General features: G+C 38.4%; 1 long non-coding RNA gene across 3 annotated transcripts in view; it reads right to left on the reverse strand.

Moving 5' to 3' along the window:
- Window positions 1-21019, reverse strand: part of LOC128075557 (uncharacterized) — a 274797-nt gene extending 253778 nt beyond the window's left edge. Inside the window, exon 1 of one of the 3 annotated variants that reach the window (XR_008203891.1) lies at window positions 20548-21019. This is a non-coding gene — a long non-coding RNA (uncharacterized LOC128075557). Of the gene's footprint in view, window positions 1-9558; window positions 9745-20547 lie in introns of those variants that run through there. The other 2 variants (XR_008203892.1, XR_008203894.1) reach the window with 2 other exon arrangements.
- Window positions 21020-22077: the final 1058 nt, after the last annotated feature.

The raw sequence follows: 22077 nt of genomic DNA on the forward strand, positions 1-22077 counted from the left end.
TAGAGCTTGGCTCCACCTCTCTTAGACCCCATGTAAGGAGTTTCTTTACTGTGGGTGGTCTTAGACTACTTAAGAAATCTTGCATGCTGCCATTTTCCAATTGCTGGCTAGGAAGAAGAATCCCTCTTGCTTCCCATATATTTTCTTGCTGCAGGGAATAAAGAATTAACATTTCAGAGGGGACCTGCCCATTACAACATGACCCTCTATTGATTATAACAATGGAACCCCAACCACAGCAGCAGCTTTTAATAAAAATAAATTACTGTTGCTGTCATAAAAACAAATACATAACAATAATAGCTCCAGGAGCATTCAATCAACGCAGATAATGGGCAGGGCTATCATAGTACTTTATTTGCTAGGTATCTAGAATTTTGTTTTACCCTTTACCTTCTAGAAAAGTCATGTTACAGAAACTTCCCTGAAGGACACCTTCTGAGAATCCTCCAGACAGCTGAAAGTGAGATATATGCACTGTCAGTGGTGAAGAAATTAATTCAAACCCACAATTCAAACAGCAGTACTTTAAGAGCTTATAATGTTTATACTGGCTTTGTGTCTGCAACGTTATTTTGAGAATGGTCAGCCTAAGGCATTTTCCCCCGTTTCCAATCTGAAAGGTACTTCAATGGAGCCATGCATACAACAGTGTAATTCCTGCACCGGGCTCCTGGCTGAGGTTCCACCTGCCCGTCTTAAGGCAGATCTTTGCAACAGCTCTGCATGGATCATTATCCAGACTTCTAAGAGTTCTCCAGCAGAGGCAAACTGCATAGTATTGAACACCACACCCACCTTCTGTTCCAGGGCTGAGAAAAATCAGAACTAGACAGAGCAGGGGAGGAGTGAGAAAAAGCAGTGTTTAGACAGTAAACTTTCCAAGCATTCAGGATAGAATGGCTTGCAGATGCACATGTTTAAATAACGTTTACATTCCTATTGTTTCCTTTAACTTGGTACTCATCTTGTTCTGGGTTTCTAATGAAAAAAACAGTACAGCTTAGAGCTGTGTTCTTTTAGGTGAGAAAGAACACCCTTCCCTCTCAGTGAGACTTTTTTTATGTTTTTAAAGTAGCATTTTTAAATTTTAATTTTGGAATTACATGTGTATGGGGAAGGTCTCTATTATTGCAAGAGAGCTGAGTCTCTTGGAACCTTTTCAGACCCAAGAGTAAGCAAAGGACTTCATGTAAACAGTACAAGGGCCCAGAGCAGACGCAGTGCAACATATATCATATTATATATATATATCTCATAAAGGGTCCAGATAGAAGGAGAAAATAGGAAAGGGACAGCTTCATGTAATTTTTAGATCCATTCTTCCCCTTGGCAATGACAGATAACTGAACCAAACTTTCAGATTTTTTTTTTTTTTAATAAAATGGGAGTCAAGCAGACAAACATCTTTCCTGGCTCAGCAGTCTTGGGATACTTTAGTCAACTCACAGGTGTCTGATGATTCTCAGGTAACACCACATCTCTGAATATAAAGTCCTCTTAAACCATCAAACTCATGCTTCAATATTCAAGTGATCTCCATCCTGAAAATGAGTGCAAATGGAGCAGGAGGTTTGGAGTACATACACTTGTAATCTTTGGATATTTGATAGTATGATTCTCATGCAGTTCTGCTTCTCATGGTGACAAGCTCAAATAATAGCACTTACATCACAGAAATTCAGAAGTATTGATTGTTACACATAGGTGTAAGGTTATGCATTCATGTCACAGGTAAAACAAAATATGATAATAAATACTGTAAAATATGACAAGAAATACTTATGACTGACTGTAAAGTCAGTCATGACTGAAATGCCTCATCTACTTTTTTGTTACACTAATTCAAAGTCAGTATCACAGCATGTGGACCTGACTTATGCAGTGTCAGTGAGGGAAGAACAGTTCCCTCTGAACCCAGTAAACTAACTGGGATTCTTCAGGGTTGCATTCTTTATGCAATTTTGTTTGGATAACATTGCATATACATTCTGAAGAAAAGAATGTACCTGATAGCATTCAGAGAAAGCAATAATTAGCTAGGAACCAAGTACATTAAACCATACATCTTGTGAAGAATTTAAATAGTTACAGAAATAACAAGCATCTGGAGCTAAAGATCAACCTGAACTCAGTGTAGATCAACGTTTCTGAACACAAGTGAACTGCTAAAAAACTACAGAAACCAGATAATTTCATTTTATTATTTGTACAAATACCAAATGCTGTTCTTCACCAAATCTTTTCTCTTTAAACAAACAAAAAACAAACAACCTAAACTGTCATTTACTACTGGACTGAATGGAAATGATCAAACTGAAGTCACTAGAACGAGTTCTGTACATACTGGATTTGATTCTACTGGAATAGTTTGAAACAAGTGTTTATATATACTTTATCAAGTTCATTTTCTGAGAGTGAATGAAAATAGTAATGTCTCAGAGCAAGGCATGCAGAAAATCAGCCTTCCACAGAAACCACAACTGCAGAGAATTTTATAAGAATACCAAATAAAGATTATTACATTATTAGAAGGCTTGATGGAAGACTTATCCTTGTCCAGAAATTGCCTGCACCTTAAATATTTAAACCTGGTTACCTCCATTCAAGTGTTCTGAAATTCTGATTTCAACAAAGGATACACAGAAATCAGGTCTAAGCTAACTTAGGAAGAAGTTTAAGTAATCTCACTTCTAATGCCTCAAGACAAAACAGAGCAGCCAGTTTTTTCCTATTTCTCTTTTTTGTGTGCATATGAAATAAGAAGAATCACCCAGTCAGTTTTCTAAAGTACATAACCACTATCTAAATATGTTAAATATGGAGCCAAGACTACAAAAATACCAGAATACAAGAAGCTGAAGAGAAAAATACTGATTGTCTCCAGTACCTTGCCCAGAATTACTTATTTCATCAACTTCCTACAGATAACAGGCAGGTATGATGTGATGTTGAGTAATGAGGAATAAGGGGTAATTTTTCTCAGGTTTAAAGGTTTGAAAAAATGTAGCTTAACATATAGAAGTTTTAGTTTTCTTTCCTAAACCTGGAAAAAAAAACAAATCACCCTTCTTTTTCAGGTGTATTACAGCATCATTTCTCAGTTCTTAACATCAGTCCTTCCCTGATACACGTTATTCAGATTAGAAAATATTTGATAATTTGAAGAAATACTGGTGCTTTCTTCCATTGAAGAATTTCTAGCATTTTGGGATTCCCTCACTGCGATGAAGGTAAAGTGACTGCTCTGCTTATTCACCATCTTGTGATATCTGAAGAGATATCAGCAGGAGTGATTTCCATAGAATTATCAGAAAAAAAAAAACACAACCAAATATTTGTTGTGAAGTCAGCATCCATTTTGGAGAATAAATGAATACTCAGTGTATAATCAATGAATATTAAGATGCTATAATTACAAAATAAACAAGAGAGTTAGGCAAAGCAGATTATGGTAACAAAAAGAGAATAGATAGAAAGCTTACCCATATCCTGGGCTCACTTACAAAACTCCAGCAGAGCAGATCTCCAGAAGAGATTCTTCCCTACTGGCAGTCAGCTCTTAAATAGGTCTAGGAGAGGTGCAGCCAGGCTCCACCCCTTCCAGCAGCACAGGTGAATTGCCTTCACCTGTGCTCCTGTGGCTGACTCATTGCTTGCCTCAGGTGATCAATCAGAGGTTCAGGCTGTGATTCAGCAGTTCCTATACACTCAGCATGGCTAAAGGTGAGTAGTTCTGGGTATCTTGTGGAATCTGCATCTCTAAAATGGCTGGTTTTACCCAACTTCATCATTCACAAAGCAGTGCAATGTTAGAGCAAATTCTGCAGTGTAACTCAGATGTCATTCAGGAACTGGGGGAGATAATTAAAAAAGAGAGTCTTGGAACTATGTGTCCCATGAGACACAACCACAAAACAGATACAGAGATTTATTTCTCTCTTAACTAAATTCCATTTTCTGATAGGGACATATTCAGTCTAAAGCGGACTTGCTGACCTCATTTATTGTTCAAGTACAAAGCTACAGGAGGAGTAGCATTCATCTGTTTTACGACACCAGAAGGCAAAGCCAAAGCACTCTTAGTGTGGTTTTACTCCATGTGTTCAAGAATACTTTTCATATTGTTAAAAAAGTCACAAGTCTTGATTTGTGCAGAGCTCATGATGATAAAATTGCACACTAACAACATTCTTGACTAGTGATAAAGTGAAAGATGAAAATGACTAACGTGAAAAGATGCATCAACCAAGTTAAGACTTGAAAAGTAATATAAATAATCAAAATCTCTGAAACCACTACTCTCTAGGATTTGTTTGGAGCATGTGGAAGGACAGATTGGTTTTGACTAAACTGCTTCATTCTGCTTAATAGTTATTTTTCATGAAAACTCCTCAGAGCTCCTCAACCTGTGGAGAAAATTCCACTGTGTTGAAACTGAAAGAAGGATCAACTTGACAGGATTTCTTCAAGGTGAAAGTTCTGAGGTAAGGTGCTCAGCATTTTTAGTCAGTTGCCATGAAAGAAACATAAAAACAACCATAGGTGCCTTGGCTGAGATCAGCTTGAGGAATGGCCTCCTGTACACAGCCATCAAGCACCTGTGAGACTTCTGCTGGACAGCTCCAGATGGTCAAGAACAGAGGTAGGTGCACTCACTGCGTATGTATGGTACAGCCTTCTTCCTGAGCACTCCAGTTTCATTATTGGTAGGTATGACAACAATACAGAAATTTCTCTAGTTGCAGTAGTTCATATAGTGGCTACTCAGCTTCCATTGTGTCAAGCTCAATTCTGCAAACAGGCTTTAAAAATTCTAACTACTTCCATGCAAGCAAGTCAGAGCTTTTGCATTTTTGCATTTATTTTACAGCTAACGACATGCTTTTTCATGTCTTTTTACACAAAGCATAACAAAAAGGTCTAGAAAAGTACATGCAAGTGGAAATGGAGAAAAGGATTTCTTTACTCAGCTTCTCCAAACTGAAGTTCTCTATCTTTCTTAGCAAGCTGTCTGCCTTCTTTTCTTTGTTGAGGGCCTTTCTTAGACCCTTCTTTCCTCTTCCAAATGATTCTTCTTTCCACTGCTGACAAACCCTTTTCCAAGGCTGTTGGAAGCAATTCAACTTATCTGTTTAACAGTACTCGTATATGTATTTGTTATACGCACACGAAAAAATCCCATTTGAGCTATCCATGTTCTTTCCTTCCTTGAATTCTCCTTCAAAGAACCCCAAACAGGACCTTATCACTGTGTTTTTCCAGACCACAAAGGGAACTGTGTGTGTACATGAATGAAAGCTGAGGCTCCACTTCCAAATTAGGATGTAAGTATGGGAGGAACAAAGCATGGCACTACTTGGAATACTCTGGATAACACAACAACCATTAGCATGATTCTTCTCCTTAGTACCTCCCCACTACATTTACACATCAGACAACTCTCTCAAAGGGCAGACCTTCAACAATGCTGCTGCATCTGTCCTTAGACCAAGAGTCCTACATACAGCAGAGTAACTTTAGGTGTATCTGAGTTAGGCATTCCCAAAATAATGTCATTTCATCTTAGCCTCTGATCTTGCAGGTGGATACCAGCCTGGTACAAACACTGCTGTTTCTGCTTAATTCACAAGAAATCCTAGCATTATTCTATCATGTGGTCATCACTAACAGCCTTCAATTAAGATCATTCCAGTATCCAGCCTGGAATCTGAGATGCATTAGTGACAGACCCAACTTCAGAAACAACTTCTAGTCTTTAGTATAAGTCCCAGGACTATTTTCAAAGGATTATTTCCATTCTACTTCCACTCATATGCTGAGAACCTAACTTTCCCTCTTGTCAAAAACTAGTCTGGGCTCATAGCCACTCGAACAAACCATTTCAAAGCACCCATTAATCATTTATTTTTCATCTCCACTATGGAGATAATCCCTCCCTGGTAATTTGAACCTGGAAGACATGGAAATTTTTAGTAGATTTAATCTCATTTCTGTTCAGTGAATGTCCTGCCCATGGCTGGTGACAAGATGAGCAAGTTTTTCCAAGCTGAAAATTTTACATATTTCAAACGTGCATGTACTTTGATTAAAAACAGCCATTTTCCTAGGCAGAAAGCTACTAATCTGTGCTTCAATTACACATCCAGACCATTTTCAGAAGGCACACATTGCAGCTGGCATAACTAGTGACACTGATCACATTTCACTGTTTGGATTTTTTCTCTAGATCTTCTTGGTGACCTAAATAGCTTTAAGCCAGAGATTTCACATAAAAAATGCAGAATATACTTCACATAACCCTGTGAAAACATGATCTCATCCCACAGAAGAACAGTGCTTCATAAGATGCCTCACCCTCACCAGATTTTGCCAGCCTTGGAACAGTGGCTGCCAACCCATAAAAGGCCAAAATTTTTACCACTCCCTAACCCTCCACTCTCCTTCCCTTACCTTTTCCTCTCCTTTGAAGCCTTTACTGGAACAGGCTGCCCAGAGAGGCTGTGGATGCCCTGTCCCTAGAGGTGTTCAAGGCCAGGTTGGATGGAGCCCTGGGCAGCCTGGTTTAGTATTAGATATGGAGGTTGGTGGCCCTGCATGCAGCAGGAGGGTTGGAGCTTGATGATCCTTGAGATCCCTTCCAACCCAAGCCATTCTATGATTCTATTATTCTATGATTCTGTTTTGATTCTGCATTTTTCCCATTAGTTATTATAAACATACAACTGATGACATCAAGATTGACATCGCATGTTCTGTTCTACAGACTTGCTTGATTAAGACAGAAGTCCAGCTCTGCACCAAGGAAAATGCCAGGACTGGCAAGAAGTTCACAACTGTTTTGATCTCTGTCATTTTACTAGGTTTTCCATGCAGTGTGGAAGAGGGGAAGGGGAAGGACATGTAGAAACGTTGTAGGGTGTGGGGGTTTTTCCAAATAAAAAATAGATGCTCTCTTTCTCTCTGGTAATTGCCCCATCCTGCTTCATCTAGTGTCCAGATGCATATCTAACTTGTCATCCACTAATAAATGCTCAAATAATGTGATGCAACTATCTCTACTCTCCACTCAATTTATCACATGACAACAAATACTTGTCAAAATCCAGCAGGGAGCTTAAACTACTCACTAAGTTTTTAGACATTTCTTTTCTCCTTCCACAGAAGCTGACACAAGGGACCTAGTAAAGCTGAAATTCTAGGAAAAACATGTGATGTTATCCTATCCAAGTAATATGCTCAATATTCAGTTGTATTCCTAGCCTTCAATGTATTCACTTGGCCTAACTCCATATTACTTTTTTATGTAGTAGACCAGCCAGACTCTCATCTCTAGTAAACAAAAAGTGATTTGGTAAGATATGAATTCCTTTGTCTTCTCTCTCATTACTTCCATCTCTAGTGCAGATACATTTTCAGCACCATTTCACAGTCAGCTCGGTCGTTCTGTGACGAGCAGTGACACATTTGCTGTGAGTCTCTGGAAAATGTCCCCAATTCCTACAACAATTTTCTAAATTCATATAAGGCTCCGCTAATGATTGTAATGTCAAAGTTTTCTTGTAGATATTCTTCAGTACCATCTTTTTAGTATTTCTGAAATGTGTAAGTGTAGTGATATCGGTAGTAACATATCAGTAGAGCAAACACTCCACCATCTTGGTATCTATAGCTTTCTATTCCCCATCAGATGCAAAAGGTTTAGTACTTGCAATTCCTTATTCTCTGTCAGGTCATATTTCACTCTAAAAGTGCAAAGCATGAATTTTCTCTTACATCCAGCTTTTGCAAGAGCATGTACAAAATCTGGATTGTTTGACCATGCTCTAGTGCAGTGCAAGTCTATGCAGTGTGCACAAGTGAGCTCAGACCTGTTGTTGCCATCTATAAGCATTACATAATCTGATAAAATCCATCCATTAGTGGTCTCACTGTCTGTTCAATTCTGTCAATGATTAGCATTGTTTGCGAGAGCTCTTTTTTTGGTCTGCAAAAACATTTCCATTTTCTTCTCTGTTTTTAGGATTTTGTTATCTCGCTCCCATGAGCCAAAATATTCTTTTTATATGATGTGATACTTTGCTTTCATAATTTTGCACTGTTTTCATAAAGAAGAAATACTTTTCATAACTGTCATGCCCTTCCATCAAGCCCTACACTATGACTAGTGATGTGTGTGCTGAACTAAGGGGTAGTGATCCCTGTACTCAGCACAAAACTAGGAATCCTATTGCTGGTGCTCACATTCCATCTGGAAATACTGATGTATTGGGCAGCGTCCAGTTCTGCCAACAATTGTCTCTGAATTTTTACATTATTAACGCCACAAAGTGAACTGTCCCACTGCCTATCCCTCTAGGACATTTCTAAAAGAAAAATATTCAGTTCTTTCTTTTAAAACTCCACCACAGTCATAGGCACAGAGCCAAAAGTCCAGAGCAGAACTCACTGGAGAGGCAACTTGCAATAGATCTCTTCTCTACACCGTCATATAAAACCATCCCAGACTTCCTGGCAGATTCTTCACAATCTTCACAATCATTCTTCACAATCATCACATTCCTAGATCCAGATCTAGGCTGCATCTACTCTTTGCTATTCCCTACTGGCCTTCCCTTCTCTACTCCAATGAGGGGTTGGCAGGGGGCAGCTGATCAGGTAGGCTCAAGGCTACTGCTTCCTGCACTAGCACAGAAGGCATAAGCCCACCAGGCTCCATAGAGCCTGACACAATCAAGCACAGTATCGCTGTCTGCAAATGAAAAATCTTCTCAATCAAGCCCCAGCTTCCTCTGGCTTCTCTCAGGGCCATCCAGATGCTGTCACAGCCATTGTTTAGCTCCCCATGAGCCAGTTATCATCTCAACACAGTGCTTTCATGCTAAATCCCCAACCTATGCCAAGACTGCATGAGTAGACTGTTCCACAAGCATGAGCTCTCAAACCCACACCCCACTATGACATTTCAACTTCAACCACAGCCAGAGGTCACAAGCCATTATACACAACCAGCTTCCCCAGGGATTCATCTTTTTCCAGGAATCACTGTCAGGGCATCTTGGTTAGGTCACGCCGGTTCAGTATGGCCAGCTTGAACAGGAGAGCATAACTTCTTGCAGATTAGAGCAAAGAAAAAGAGATGCATCAGAGGCTAGTTGGTACTTCTCGTGACTGCTTAGCATTGTGCCAGGCTCCAAAATCATGTCACAGGTACATGACCAGGGCTTTGACTGCTCCTGGCTGGGCCCCACACAAGTAACAGGAATTCAACAGGTCATCAGAAGACCATTTAATGACTGTCACCATTTGCTCAGAGAGTATAAAGGATACTACTAGTAACCCGTGTCTTTAAAAGACTGCTAATCCACTTGCTAACATTTGTGCTAGGCTGCTGGACATCCTCTCCACCTGTTACGTCAGGGCAACTATGTACAAAATAATCAGTGTGTGCTCTAAGAGCTGTGACCAACCAAGTAAACTCCTCTCTGAGCAGTTATGCAGAACTGCTTCTGATATTGTCAGAATGCAACACAAATAACATAAACCTATCAGGGGTACCTGGAGTACTGTGTTCAGATGTGGAGTCCTTAGTATAGGAGAATTGGTACACATCCAGAGGAGGGACATAAAAATTAATCAAGGGATGGAACACTTCCCCTGCAAGGACAGGCCGAGGAAGCTGGGGTTGTCCAACCAGGAAAAGGGAAGGCTTCAGGGAGACCTGGCAGTGGCTTTTCAGTATCCAAAGGGGGCCTATAAGAAAGAAGGGGACAGATTCTTTAGCAGGGTTTGCTGTGATAAGACAAGGGGAAATGGTTTCAAAATAAAAGAGGGGAGATTTAGAGTGGATATAAGGAAGAAGTGTTTTACAGTGAGGGTAGTGAAGCACTAGAACAGATTGCCCAGAGAGATGGTGGATGCCCCATCCCTGGAAAAAAAACAAGGTCAGGCTCTGAGCAACCTGATCAAACTGTAGGTGTTCCTGCTCATTGCAAGAGAGCTGGACAAGATGACCTTTAAATTTCTCTTTCAACTTAAGCAATTCTATGATTCTATCAACCTCTGGATTTCTACCTCCTTTAGACACTATGAATAAAAATAAGAATCTCTTTGCCTAAATCACCCCATCTGTAAAAGTGAATAACAATGAGAGTAAGATACAACTTCTTGATACTGATACATGACTTCAATTTCTCTATTTACTTTTGTGTAGATTTGAATGAATAAAAAGATTCTCCATAATTTTTATTCAAATGATTTCTTTTGGATATATAATATTTAAGGCTGACTTTTGCACCTATTCTTTTAACTGAGATTGCATTTTTAATAGTTACTTAGCTCTGGAAAAAAAAAATTCATTTAAACAATGCTCATAGTGTAACTTATTGTTGGTTTTTCTCAAAATCAAGTGTGGAAATCAGAAATTGATTAAAAATTGACTTTTATCTTGGAATTGTCTCTGACTTGGAAAAAAAATCACCATTTCCAAAGGATAATATTTTCCACAAAAAAAAACATCCAGCCTGGTCCTCTTCTGCATTGAGTAGGCTTTTTTTTCTTTTTTCTTTTTTCTTTTTTTTTTTGTCCCCACAGAATATCAAAATGATTAAGTTTGGAAGTTTGGATGGGATCTCTGGAGGCCATCTGGTTTAATCTCCCTGTTCAAACATTGATACCTGGAGCATGTTGCCCAGGCCCATATTCAGAGCAACATTTCTAATTTTTCGTTAGCACTGGGATTATAAATATTAAGAAAACAGACTTCAGTACTCTTTCCTTTATGTCAGCCTAAAGCATGCTGAACATAATGCCCTTAGAAGGCTACCTGCCTGAAAGGTAATCAGCTTCACCTGAAGTAATATATTTTTGTATATTTTATATACTGTGTCGACAGTATGTTGAGATAGTAAAGGAGTCTGAATGTTAAGTGTTCTTCAAAGACGTTTAAACTTTATGTGATGCACAGGTTAGATGTGAAGGAACTCCATTTAAAACAGTACATGTACATTGTGCTTTATGCTAATGTAGCTGAAAAGAGAAGCTTCTATTGTTACTGTGCCTATTACAATAAGCCCTCTCCACAGTCTGTGGTAAGCCCACAGAGAATTTCACTTGATCTTTTCTTTAATTACGTTGCTGCCAGTTGATACCATTTCAGCAGAATGTAAATATCAAAGTAAATCATTGTCGTGCCAGTTGGGTAAGAAGCCACATTCAAAAGAATCAATGTTTGATCCTCTGTGTTCTCATTTCAGCAAAAATCTGAGTGACTTTACTGATATTTTCACTTGAATAAGCTAAAGCCTAGCATTATTATTGTGTGGAATTTTCCCTTTTTTTTTTTTTTTGTTTGTTTGAAAACAGTTGTTACACATGTAAAGCATCTGACTGATTAAAATTTACTTCCCAAAAGCAAATATTTTTTAAAATCTTATTCTCATAACCCTGTTTACTGGCTGAAAAATAAGACAGAAAAAAAAAAAATCTTGTGAGGGCCAAGGCACAAATGGAATGGGATATAAAAGTCCACTAACATGTTAAAGATGTACCAAAGAATGTGATAGAACATATCTGTGGTCACTTGAAGATGCTTTGAGGGGAGATAATTTCCATGAATTATTATGTGATAACTTTCCTGATCACAGTACACAAAACTCAAAGTTAGGATTCAGAATATTTTTTACTGCACAGGCAGAACATTTCCCAGGCTTCTAATAGTCATCAGCTTGAGTTTTCAAATAGACACAAGGTAACAACCAGTTCAATTGGAACAAGGAGACTGACGTTACAATATAGGCAATTAAATTGCATTTGACCTTGTCGAGGAGTATCAGGACTCAAGCACATAATAACACAAGCACAATCTAGGACAGGTCAGGTAAAATCATTTTAACTATGATTCTAGTGTGACAATTCTCAGGAACCATTCCCTCCCTCTGACTCAAAGAAATGAAAGTGGTAACGAAAATCATTCTGTTGTTAACATTATCAGGTGAGTATTCTTGGGAAGAACTAACTCCAGATAATCATTTATATTTTATTGAAGCCCAGTAATTTTTCCTGGGTGGGATGGACTCCTTAACCATCTTATTAACTGGCACAGCTGACACTATGCTAGGAACTGTAGGAGCAACTCACCCACTATTATCTTAGCTCAGACGTGGGAGATAGAAACATTCAGGCTGCTAGGTTTTGGTAGAAGGGAAAAAAAAAAAAAAAAAAGAATCACAATTGGAAGAAGATTGGAAAGACCAGACATATTCTCCTAACTTAGGAAAAGCTCGTTATTCATATTATTAGACCTTCCTCCCTCAGTGAGACTATAAAATATTGTCCAACATCAAGCAGTTACTGGTTTAAAGATTCTGTGATTTTCCTGTCTTCTAATTTTCCTTTCCCAACATGAGGATCTTATTTCATGTCAATAGATGTACACGAAAAAAGCTGGAAGGAGAGGAAACTTAAGTCGGTTCCCATCAGTTCACCTGCACCTGCAAATTACAGTCTCACAGCAGCTGTAGATCTGATTCACATTACTTAGCCCATTTCTATTGCTGACTGACTTGCAAATGACACAGCAGGTACCACAGCAGGTACCACAGCAGGTATCACAGGCATTAACAGATGAAGCTGTATATACCATATAACATTCAGGGAAGGATTACTGCTCCAGAACAGTTTTTGTCGTTTTGTGGCCATACCATCACTAATGAAAAGTCACAAAGTCAGATGCTCGCTCAGTTGAAATCAATGGATTAGCATGGTTGTTGAAGGAGGAAAATGTGACTCAGGATCTCCCCAAGAAATAGCTACATCTCAATGAGAATGAACATCTGCTAGTTTGGCCTTTGGTCTCAATTTTATTGCCAAGCACATAAAAAGAAATGTTCCAATATTTTATTCATTCTTTCCCATAGCAGCTGACTCAAGAAACTTCCTTCCACCATCATCTCTTTTTTGCTAGACATCCTATAAGGCTCTACACAGTTAATAGTCCCATCTACAAAGTAGCAGAATTGCCCATTAGTTATACAAATATCTTAAGAACAGGGTATCTAATAGCCTTCTATAGCCTTCTATAGGAAGAGCTAGGAATAAAGTAGACAGTGTGAGACAACAGCTGTGCTAATGAAATCTTTAGCTACAACAGATGTAGCCTATGAGATGTAAAGGAGAACATGCATCTTACTTCTGTTCTTTTCTTTGTTATCTGTTCCCTGTTTTTTATTGTTTAAATGAAATTTCTGAATCATCAGGAGATTTCTGTGGTCATATAATGGCTGCAGCCCATTCCTACCACCCTTGAATTTCTCTGCAGGCATCTGGCATGAGCAGCAGAACTCTGGAAAGAGTCTTCTTGGTTTAAGACCACCAAAGAGAAACAATTATAGTTTGAAGAGAGTGAAAAGGAAAAAAAAAATCTCAATGGATGTTTGTCAACTCTTTTTTTTTTTCCCCCTATATGTAAACCAATTTCAAAGCAATTTGAGTAAAGAAAGTTGCAAAATTCAGTTTAATTAAAAACATCTTTTCCCTGTTTCTGTTTAGGAGAAACAGCAACACTGAGAAAAGTCTGCTCAGCCTGGTCAGTGTGTTGTTTAAGTGATAACAGTATTTCCACAGTCAGCAAGGATAGCTCTCATTGACTCTTTGCAAAAACTGCACTAGACTAGCACAAACAGCCAGTGAGGATGAAGAAGTACTGGAGTATTTTTTCTGTCACTCCTCACAAACCTTGTCATAATTTTAACTCTCCAGACCACAGCTTTACTGCTAAGGCTGTGAGACCTGGGCACAGCCTTACTGACATCTCTGCAGCTCATCTGCATGATGCTGATATAATTCAGAGCATGGACTGAACCATGGGGCTTCTTTCACCAAAGTCTTTCACCACGTGCAGTAATTTATACTTTTGTGGTTTTTTTCTGGTTTCCAAAGGAAATGAGACGTATGCAAGCAAGTTGTGTTTGTGGGTGTTTCATCCTGACTAGGAACTTCTGAACCCACTAGCCAATTTTAATTGAATTGGACTCAGGAGTACACATCTGATAGAAAGTAAGTTGCCACAAATGGAGACAGACAGGTTTCATTGTACAGACTTCCTTGCTGACAATGAAGGAAGGCATAAGTGGAAGGAGAGAAGGAGAATATCAACACAGGAACGGTTACAATTAGAGTATCTTAGAGAAAGAATCAGCCAGAAGGAAGTTCAAATCAGAATAAGATGGTTAGAAAACATTTGTGAAACATTTATAGATTATCAAAATATTTTTGACAATATTTCTACATAAAGGTATACAGTTCCATTAAAATGTTCCATGGAAAGAGACTTTCACAGTAATGTTTCTAACATGCAGAAAGACTTTCTAGTCATTTTGGGGGAAAAAAAAAGAGAGTTCTCAGAGCCCTTAGTTTTTCTATTTGAAACAGTAATTGTTTCTTCTTATGAAAGTATGTAAAAGAGCCACTGATTTGGGTGGACTTCATTCCAGTGCAGAATAAAGAGAAATTTCAGATGCCTGGAAGTTTTCATGAGAGGAAAATGACACTGCTGGGACAAAACTCTTGAGAGCACGTCTACAACAGTACCCAGCTATATCCCCACACAGAGGAGTCCTACGGAAGCAGATTACTTCTCCTGCTTTACAGAGCAGTGCTCACCAGGAAAGCAAAGCTTCTCGCTTTGTGTTTAAGCTGTTTATTTAGACATTCTACTTCTGTATTACAGACTGCTTTATGGACTATTTGAGTTCACTCTGTATTGCATGTATGTGACTCACGGCATCAGTAAAGTCTCTTTAACTTCAGGTTTCTACAGATCTCCGAAATCATCATGAAGTGTTCAAAACACTCATGAAGTTTCTACTGAAATCATGACTTTAGAAAGAGATGCAGCAAACATCACTTGAAAAAAAACAAAAAACAACAACAGTTCACCAATTTCTGTCAGATACTTAATGGGATCAACTTGCATTTTAGCAAAATGCACAGTCAAGCTCACTCGGGTGAGGGAGAAGGAAGAAAAGAGGAGAGAAAGAAATGCATTTTTGGTTATGTAGTCATTTCTAAATGTAGAAGCTGAATTCCACACACCCTGATAAAATACACAAACTCCTGAAACCTTCACTCACTTCTATTTCTTCAGATCTAGGCTGAAGGCCAAAGAACAGTACCTTAACCATACACACATAATAAGCTGCAACAAAACTGAAAAACAGTAATAATACTGAGTTGAAAGCTTTCTCTGAACAAAAAAAATCATTTTCAGAAAAAAGAAGATGAAAAGAAAGCATATATAGAGGCTGCTACAGTGTCGCATAAGAGTGGCAATGCTGCTAAGAATGGTAACGTTGCTCAGACTGTAATTTTCTACAGGATGTTTCAGGGTAGCTGGACATTCGGGCCCTGAAGGGGTTATAGGTGTGACTTTCAAAGGCCAGTAAAACCCAGTAGGTCAACGTTGGGGTTTCTGTGGGCTTCTCTGACCCTTCTAAGTTTACATCTATACTAAAAAAAATAGTACTCCAAATTCATCCCATATGCCTAATAGCACATTAAAATAGATAGAGGAGTGTAATTGATGAATTATTCCTCTGCAGGAAACCTGAGTGAAGATTAAAAAAATTAAGTGCAAAATCTTAAATAAAAGAAAGTAATCTCAAATAGATTTTTTTTAAAGTATTCAAATGAAAACCATCTTGATAAGCAGCGTGCTGGTACAAACACTGCCTAACTTCTGTGCCATTATGGACTGCTGAAAAGCAAACTTCTGCCTTGCAAAAGACAGATAATTTAGACCATGCTACAGCATTCACATTTTGGAACGTTTGGCTTCTCCAGTGTGAATGTGAATAATAAACAGCAGCTGCAGAAGCAATGAGGACAGTAGTTGCACTGGTGGATTACTGGCCATGAGGAGGCACACTGAGTTCCCACCTCTTTTAGTACAGCCCTTTGAACCAATGGAAGAATGCAAAGATTCCTCTGGGGCCTGACTATGAATATGATCTGACTATTTTCAAATACTGTTTTCAAACACTTGTTTCAAAACCTCTTAGCTTCAAAATTTACATGGGGCACTGCTGGACCTCAGATCCAGCCCTCTCATTCTCAGCATTCTGATTAGCAGAATGTCCTGTACCAAAATGCAGAGTTCAGAAAGTACTAATATTTTAAGTTTTACACACACTCATAGTTTACTTAAGAGTAATGTCAGCACTACTCCTTCTAAACATTTAAATATTTTGTTTCTGATAATAAAAGGCTTCTTCACACAATTTTCTTTATTGGGTAGCTATAGATTGGTAGACAGAGAAGAATCCTACATAAACATCAAGGCCTAAAATTAAATACATGTATGAGGAAATGGGAAGCTGGAAAAACAACATGAAAAAACAAAGTTTATTGAATACATGCAAAGAAAAGATCATCCTATGTGTGTGGCATATATTTGTGCTAAGTCTCACATTTTTTTCTGTGATATATATTTTTTACAAGGTTCTAAGCTTTTTTTATGAGGTGAATAAAACACACAAGAGCGAAGTCTCCAGCAGCTAAAGGGCAGTAGTAGATGTCTCTGCTATGCATTTGCTTCTAATAGAATTCCCATTTACTTTCCTTGAACAAATCAAGACTGTTGTTGGAAAAGGTTCTTTAGAGACCAATGACCCAAATTAGCCTTTCCCAAAGGAAGGAAAGAAGGATTAAATGTTTGGAAATTTGCCCCCAAATATAAATGCACAAAATGCACCGTTGAGCAAATGAGGTGCACAGTAGTTCCTGATGAAATCCTGCATGACTTTGAGCTCTAGCTGAGAGACTTCAAAGAACCTCCTGCAAAAGCATGTTCAAAATTCCACAATGCCCTGCACTTTCCCATACAAATTTGACCAATTTATCTTGGAGGTGCAATGCTCTCCCTCACTGGGATTCAGCTAAACGGTTTGATGTCTAATTGTCCATTTTAAAATCAAATGTTCCTCCACCATTAGTGAGAGGTCTACTGCTCACTTAGCTGTCTTTTCATATCATTTGTCATCTCTGATTGAATCACGTTCAATTACATCCTCCAATCCATGTCTTCTTTTTCTGTTCATTTTTTGGATGTTCTTATATTCTCCACTTTTATCAAGAGCAACTTTTAGTTATGCACAGTGATTACATTCTTCTAAGGATGTGGAAAGTGCAACAGGCTTTGGTTACTTCTTGAAGGACCTGGAAACCTGTCAGTGGTGAGGGAAGAATGCTGGCTTCCAATGTGTGGGAGAAAGGACTAAAATGAAGCACATGACAAAAATTAGCAAAAGAAAAAAGGAAGCTTGAACACATGGAAAGAATTTTGGTGGAACAAATAAGATCTGCTGGACCCTTCTCATATGATTCAACAATTCTGTTGTTGCACTGCAAGATGCAGTAATGGAAAACAGAACAACATTTAGAGGGTGGGAGGTAAACTGAAAACAAAACAGTATGTTACCTTATAGTGCAGAAGAGGTAAGGGTTACATGTTTATGGCGCATTAAAATGCATCACTCAGTTGTTGAGTGAAAATACTGCTAAAATCCTTTCACTCATTTTGATTTTTTACATTCAGTGTATTAGCAAAAGTTCTGCATTCCACAAAATAATCCAAGATCTTCTCAGAAGAAGGGACTACTGCCCCTCTTCGTGCAATAACCTTCAGATTTACGGAGTCTGAGCAGCAGTTTCTCTCTGAAAATATCTATGCCAGGTTCAGAAGCATGTTGCTTTACAACTCTGCTAACTCATAAAGAGAGCATGTCACCACATTTCCTGACATGAGTCTTGGTTATGAATGCCGCTTCTAATTTTCTATAGTAGTTTCATTAGCTTTCACCACCCATTTTCACACTTGCACCGCTTTTCAGTAAATGTATCTGTAATGTTAACATTCCTCACCACTGCGTTAGGAATTCCTTAATATTTTTGGTTCTCAGTGAAAAGATTTGCCTCAGCCCACCAGAGATACTAAACTGCAATCAGTTTTTACTTTAAAAACATAGATTTGTAGTCATGATAGATATGAGGAAGGATTCAAAGACTCATTAGTGACTAAAGAAAAAGGCACTCAGGCACTGGGGAAAGCTAGCTGTTACTTTTAATAGGAGTCTAAGCGAATTCAGTTCCCAAAGGGATAAAACACCAAATATTTAATCACTTTCAAGTGAAAGAGATCAGAAGGCAAGTAAGAAGAATTCACCTTTAATATAGTTGAGTTTCATGTATGTATGCATAGATATTTTATTTCTTAGTATTCAAACCATTATTACTGGAGTTGCACGCTTTTGTTTCAGGAAGTATTCAACAATGGAGCATAGCAGAGCTGGGCCTTACTAAGTATTGGTTTGCATTTACCGTGCTGTATTTGCACCTAAATTTCATGCACAAGAAGAAAAAAGTGATCTTAACAACAGATTTCTAGCAATCACTGAGCAAAACAGTTAATCAAAGAGGCATGTCTGAAACCACAATCCCTGCCTGAGGCTATGTACTTAATGTCTCATTAGGAGTGGAGGGCTAGAATGAAGTTCTAATATTCAGGATACTGCAAGGACTATAGCCATAGGCAGTTATTCCATAGCAAACAAACAAACAAACAAACAAACAAAACCAAATAAAAACTAAGACAAAATAGATATGATAATTCCTATTCTTAGCAAAAAACCTCAAACAGCCTCTTACCTGCTTTCAAATTCTATCCATTTTGCAGTGTTTAGCTTCAGAACAAAGAAAATGGTTACACAAAACAAACAAAAAAATCCCACCAAAACCAAAAGATGAACCAGTAGAACCATCATAACTTTCTGCATTTAGTGTAGAAGCACGGCCTCAGCACACTGAGTTGTACATGAAACACAGAGATCCAGAGAAGCTTCTCCTTCTCTTTAGTACATCAAGTCTTTAAGAACCTCAGAGTGCTTTGAGTGTTTCAAATGCCCGTGCACCTTGATGGAACCTCCAGAGCACTTTCTGGAATGGAAGTTCTTGAGTCTATTTAAGACTAGAACATACAATGTCTGCTTAAGGCTGCTCTGATGCCCATTAAAGCCTCCAAAAGGATTTCCCATTGGCTTTACAAGAAGCTGTATGGTTCTATAGGAAAAGTCTCAGTGTAGCAAATAAAATGTTTTGCTATGATTATATTTGGTTTATTGGATAGATAAACATTAGACATGGTGGGTGAGAGATGAAGTCTGAATTTCCACCACAGCCACCCAAAATGAACTGTAGGAGGTTTTCTTTTACTCTCCCTCTCTGTGACTGGTACCACTGCCACCTGTAGGAGGACAAACCTTAAAATCACACAGACACAGTTATATAAACCAACATTCCAGTGAACAGTTGCTTTGGAAACGCCTAAGCTATGAGCTGTCCTGCAATCCAGAAATTGTGGATTCCAGACATGAGCTAAATCACAAACCACTGCCCAAGGCATCCTTTCAAACATTTCTTGTGTCGTTGTTTCAGAAACAAAGCTTGTAGTATTTTAATCTCATGACCACAAGAACTTCTCTATTGTAACATGTAAATTGATACAGAAAGTAAGGAAAGCACTTCAGCTTCCACCTCACTTCAGCCCATTGACAAACTTACAGTCTATCAGGAACTTTCGGAAAAGAAGGCCACAGCGGAACTACAGCTTATCTACAGCAGTAATGTTAAATATCGAGGTGATAGAAGAGATTCCCTGGCAATACTACCTGCCCTTCTTAGTCAGGGAGACTCAGGGAACAGGATATGCCCAGACAGGAGGCTTAAGTTCTTTGTCCAGCTCGGTCTCATGTTTGATCATGTACTCCTACTCTATAGCCAGAACTAACTCTCTTCCTTTCTGTAGCCATTCTTCTGTGAAACAAAGAGTGTTAAATGCTCTGGGCTTTGAGAAAGCTGAGCATAAGAATCTGCACAGACTGGAAAGGAGGGCACTCAGTCCTGTCTCCACTTTCTGAACATTTTCATCAAATCTTAAAACTCAAGAGGTCACAGTTGTCCACACTTCATTTCATTTTTTAATTCTTTTTTTTTATTTTTTGCAAGCAGGAACCTCCCTGATTGCTTTCAACATTTTTTCCTGCCTCACAGCATATATAGTTCTAGAGAAACACACATTCCAATGGGATATCACAGGTTAACAAAAGATGTAAGAGAAAAGCTGCTACAAAAAGCATCATTTAGCTTTTCATCAATGTCCTCAAATCCACCCTTCATTCTCCTGTAATTCACTAAACTCTGATGTCTTTGCAGGTTGCTTTTTTAGCTGTTTTTGTTTGTTTGTTTGAGCTTTTATTTTTCTGACATGCTTAACAACTGACTTCTGAGAAGCAAGGAAAGAATGACATTCTGCACAGTCATTTGAAATCTAACATCATGGCATACACAGGTGAAATTATCACAGGTGAAATATTACCTGTAATATTTCTGGTAATCCCTACTTTGATTCAGGAAAATCCAGAACCTTCAGGGGTAAAGGCATCAGGAAAAAAAGGGGAGCAGCAGAATTGAAGAAATTCACCTAAGAACACTTACTTTGTCTGTTGTAGAGTGTCTTACAGCAAACTCTTCTGAAGCAGTAAAATACAAATAGAATTTTCTCACATTTATCTCCGTGGCAGAATGCAGATGTCTGCAAGAGTAAAAATATTCAAGTAATTCAGCCCACAGAGATTCCAGGAAAGTGAAAGGAGCTTGACTGATTCTGGATAACACAAACTAACAACTTTCCAAAGTTTTAGGATTCAGAGAGAATTCCAAATGTTGTTCGATCAGCTAAAACAACTTAGACATTAAGTTTCTCCAACTTTGTTGCCAGAACTTTAGCAAAGAACTTCATGTGAATTTTAAGCAAAGATACAGCTCTAAATTGAAGACATTATGAGTCCCCCTCCTTGGCATTCTGAGTAAGAAGATACAAGCCCTGGAGAATAAGGCAACAAGGCATCTTTCAACCTTCTTGAAATCTGGAAGCCAGAAGAATGCTAAGGATTAAAAATAGATTCAAGATTCAATTTAAATAAATAAATAAATAAACTCCAAGCTGAAACAGAGGCTTTACTTGTTCTCACATTAAAGTTAGTTTTTTAAAGTTAGTCACTTTGCTGTTTACAGGTTACAGAGCAGCTTGCTTAAATTTTTTTTTTCTATAGAATAACACTTTCAATGCATGCTTTACACAGTTTATGTGCTTACACATTGAAATGTGTTTCAAAGGATTCTTATGACATTTTGTCACGTTTATTGTAATATTTGTGCCTACACATGAAAATCCCATGTGTTCAGAAGAGACAGACACTCTTGTTTCACCCTGTTAACCAGATCAGTTAAGTCATCATCAGTTAATCAAAGGACTGAACACCACACAGTCCAACCGAAGCTACACAAGCTGACATTTCTAATAATTTTGCATGGGGCAGTGAGAAGAGCCCTGTATAGGTAAGTCCTTGTAAAAATGCATCATAAATTAAGAAAGTGGATGTTAGTGAGGAAAATCTTACTGAGAAATTTTTTGCTAACTATGCACGTAGTCTCTCTGGGATGGATGTGGCTGACCAGCAAGCTCAGTCCAGTCTCTGACAATTGACCCTGGTAGGAACCCGCAGCTATTCAATTCTTCCTCTAAAAAATGACAAAAATGCTTTAAGGCTAGAGACTGGAAAAATAAAACCATGGAGGTTTCTACAGAGAAATGTGTTTGGAGGATATCCTTTGATATGCTTTGTTTATTGTTGTAAGTATCTGTAAATCTCAGCCTACTCTCACTGCTGCTCTGATCTGAGTTCCACATCTGGCTGTTGGTGTTACTGTCAGCTTGGTGGGAGATTTCTCCAGAGATCTCTGCATGATAAATACCTGTTTTCTGCAGCATGGTGCTCAGGCCTGGAATTTCTTTCTTTTTAACCTCGTACTAAAGGCTCATAAGTAGAGCACAGTGACTCATTAACAGTACTCAGGGTTTCCAGTCAGGCCCAAAGTATCCCAGAGAGCAGAACTTTCAGAAAAATGAGCGTTTTGGTCTTTGTTGACCACTTTGACCAAAGCCTTATTTGTTTGCTCATGTCC

The sequence above is a fragment of the Tympanuchus pallidicinctus genome, unplaced genomic scaffold (genome assembly GCF_026119805.1).
Source record: "Tympanuchus pallidicinctus isolate F22 unplaced genomic scaffold, pur_lepc_1.0 scaffold1, whole genome shotgun sequence".
In the NCBI taxonomy this organism is placed as follows: Eukaryota; Metazoa; Chordata; class Aves; order Galliformes; family Phasianidae; genus Tympanuchus; species Tympanuchus pallidicinctus.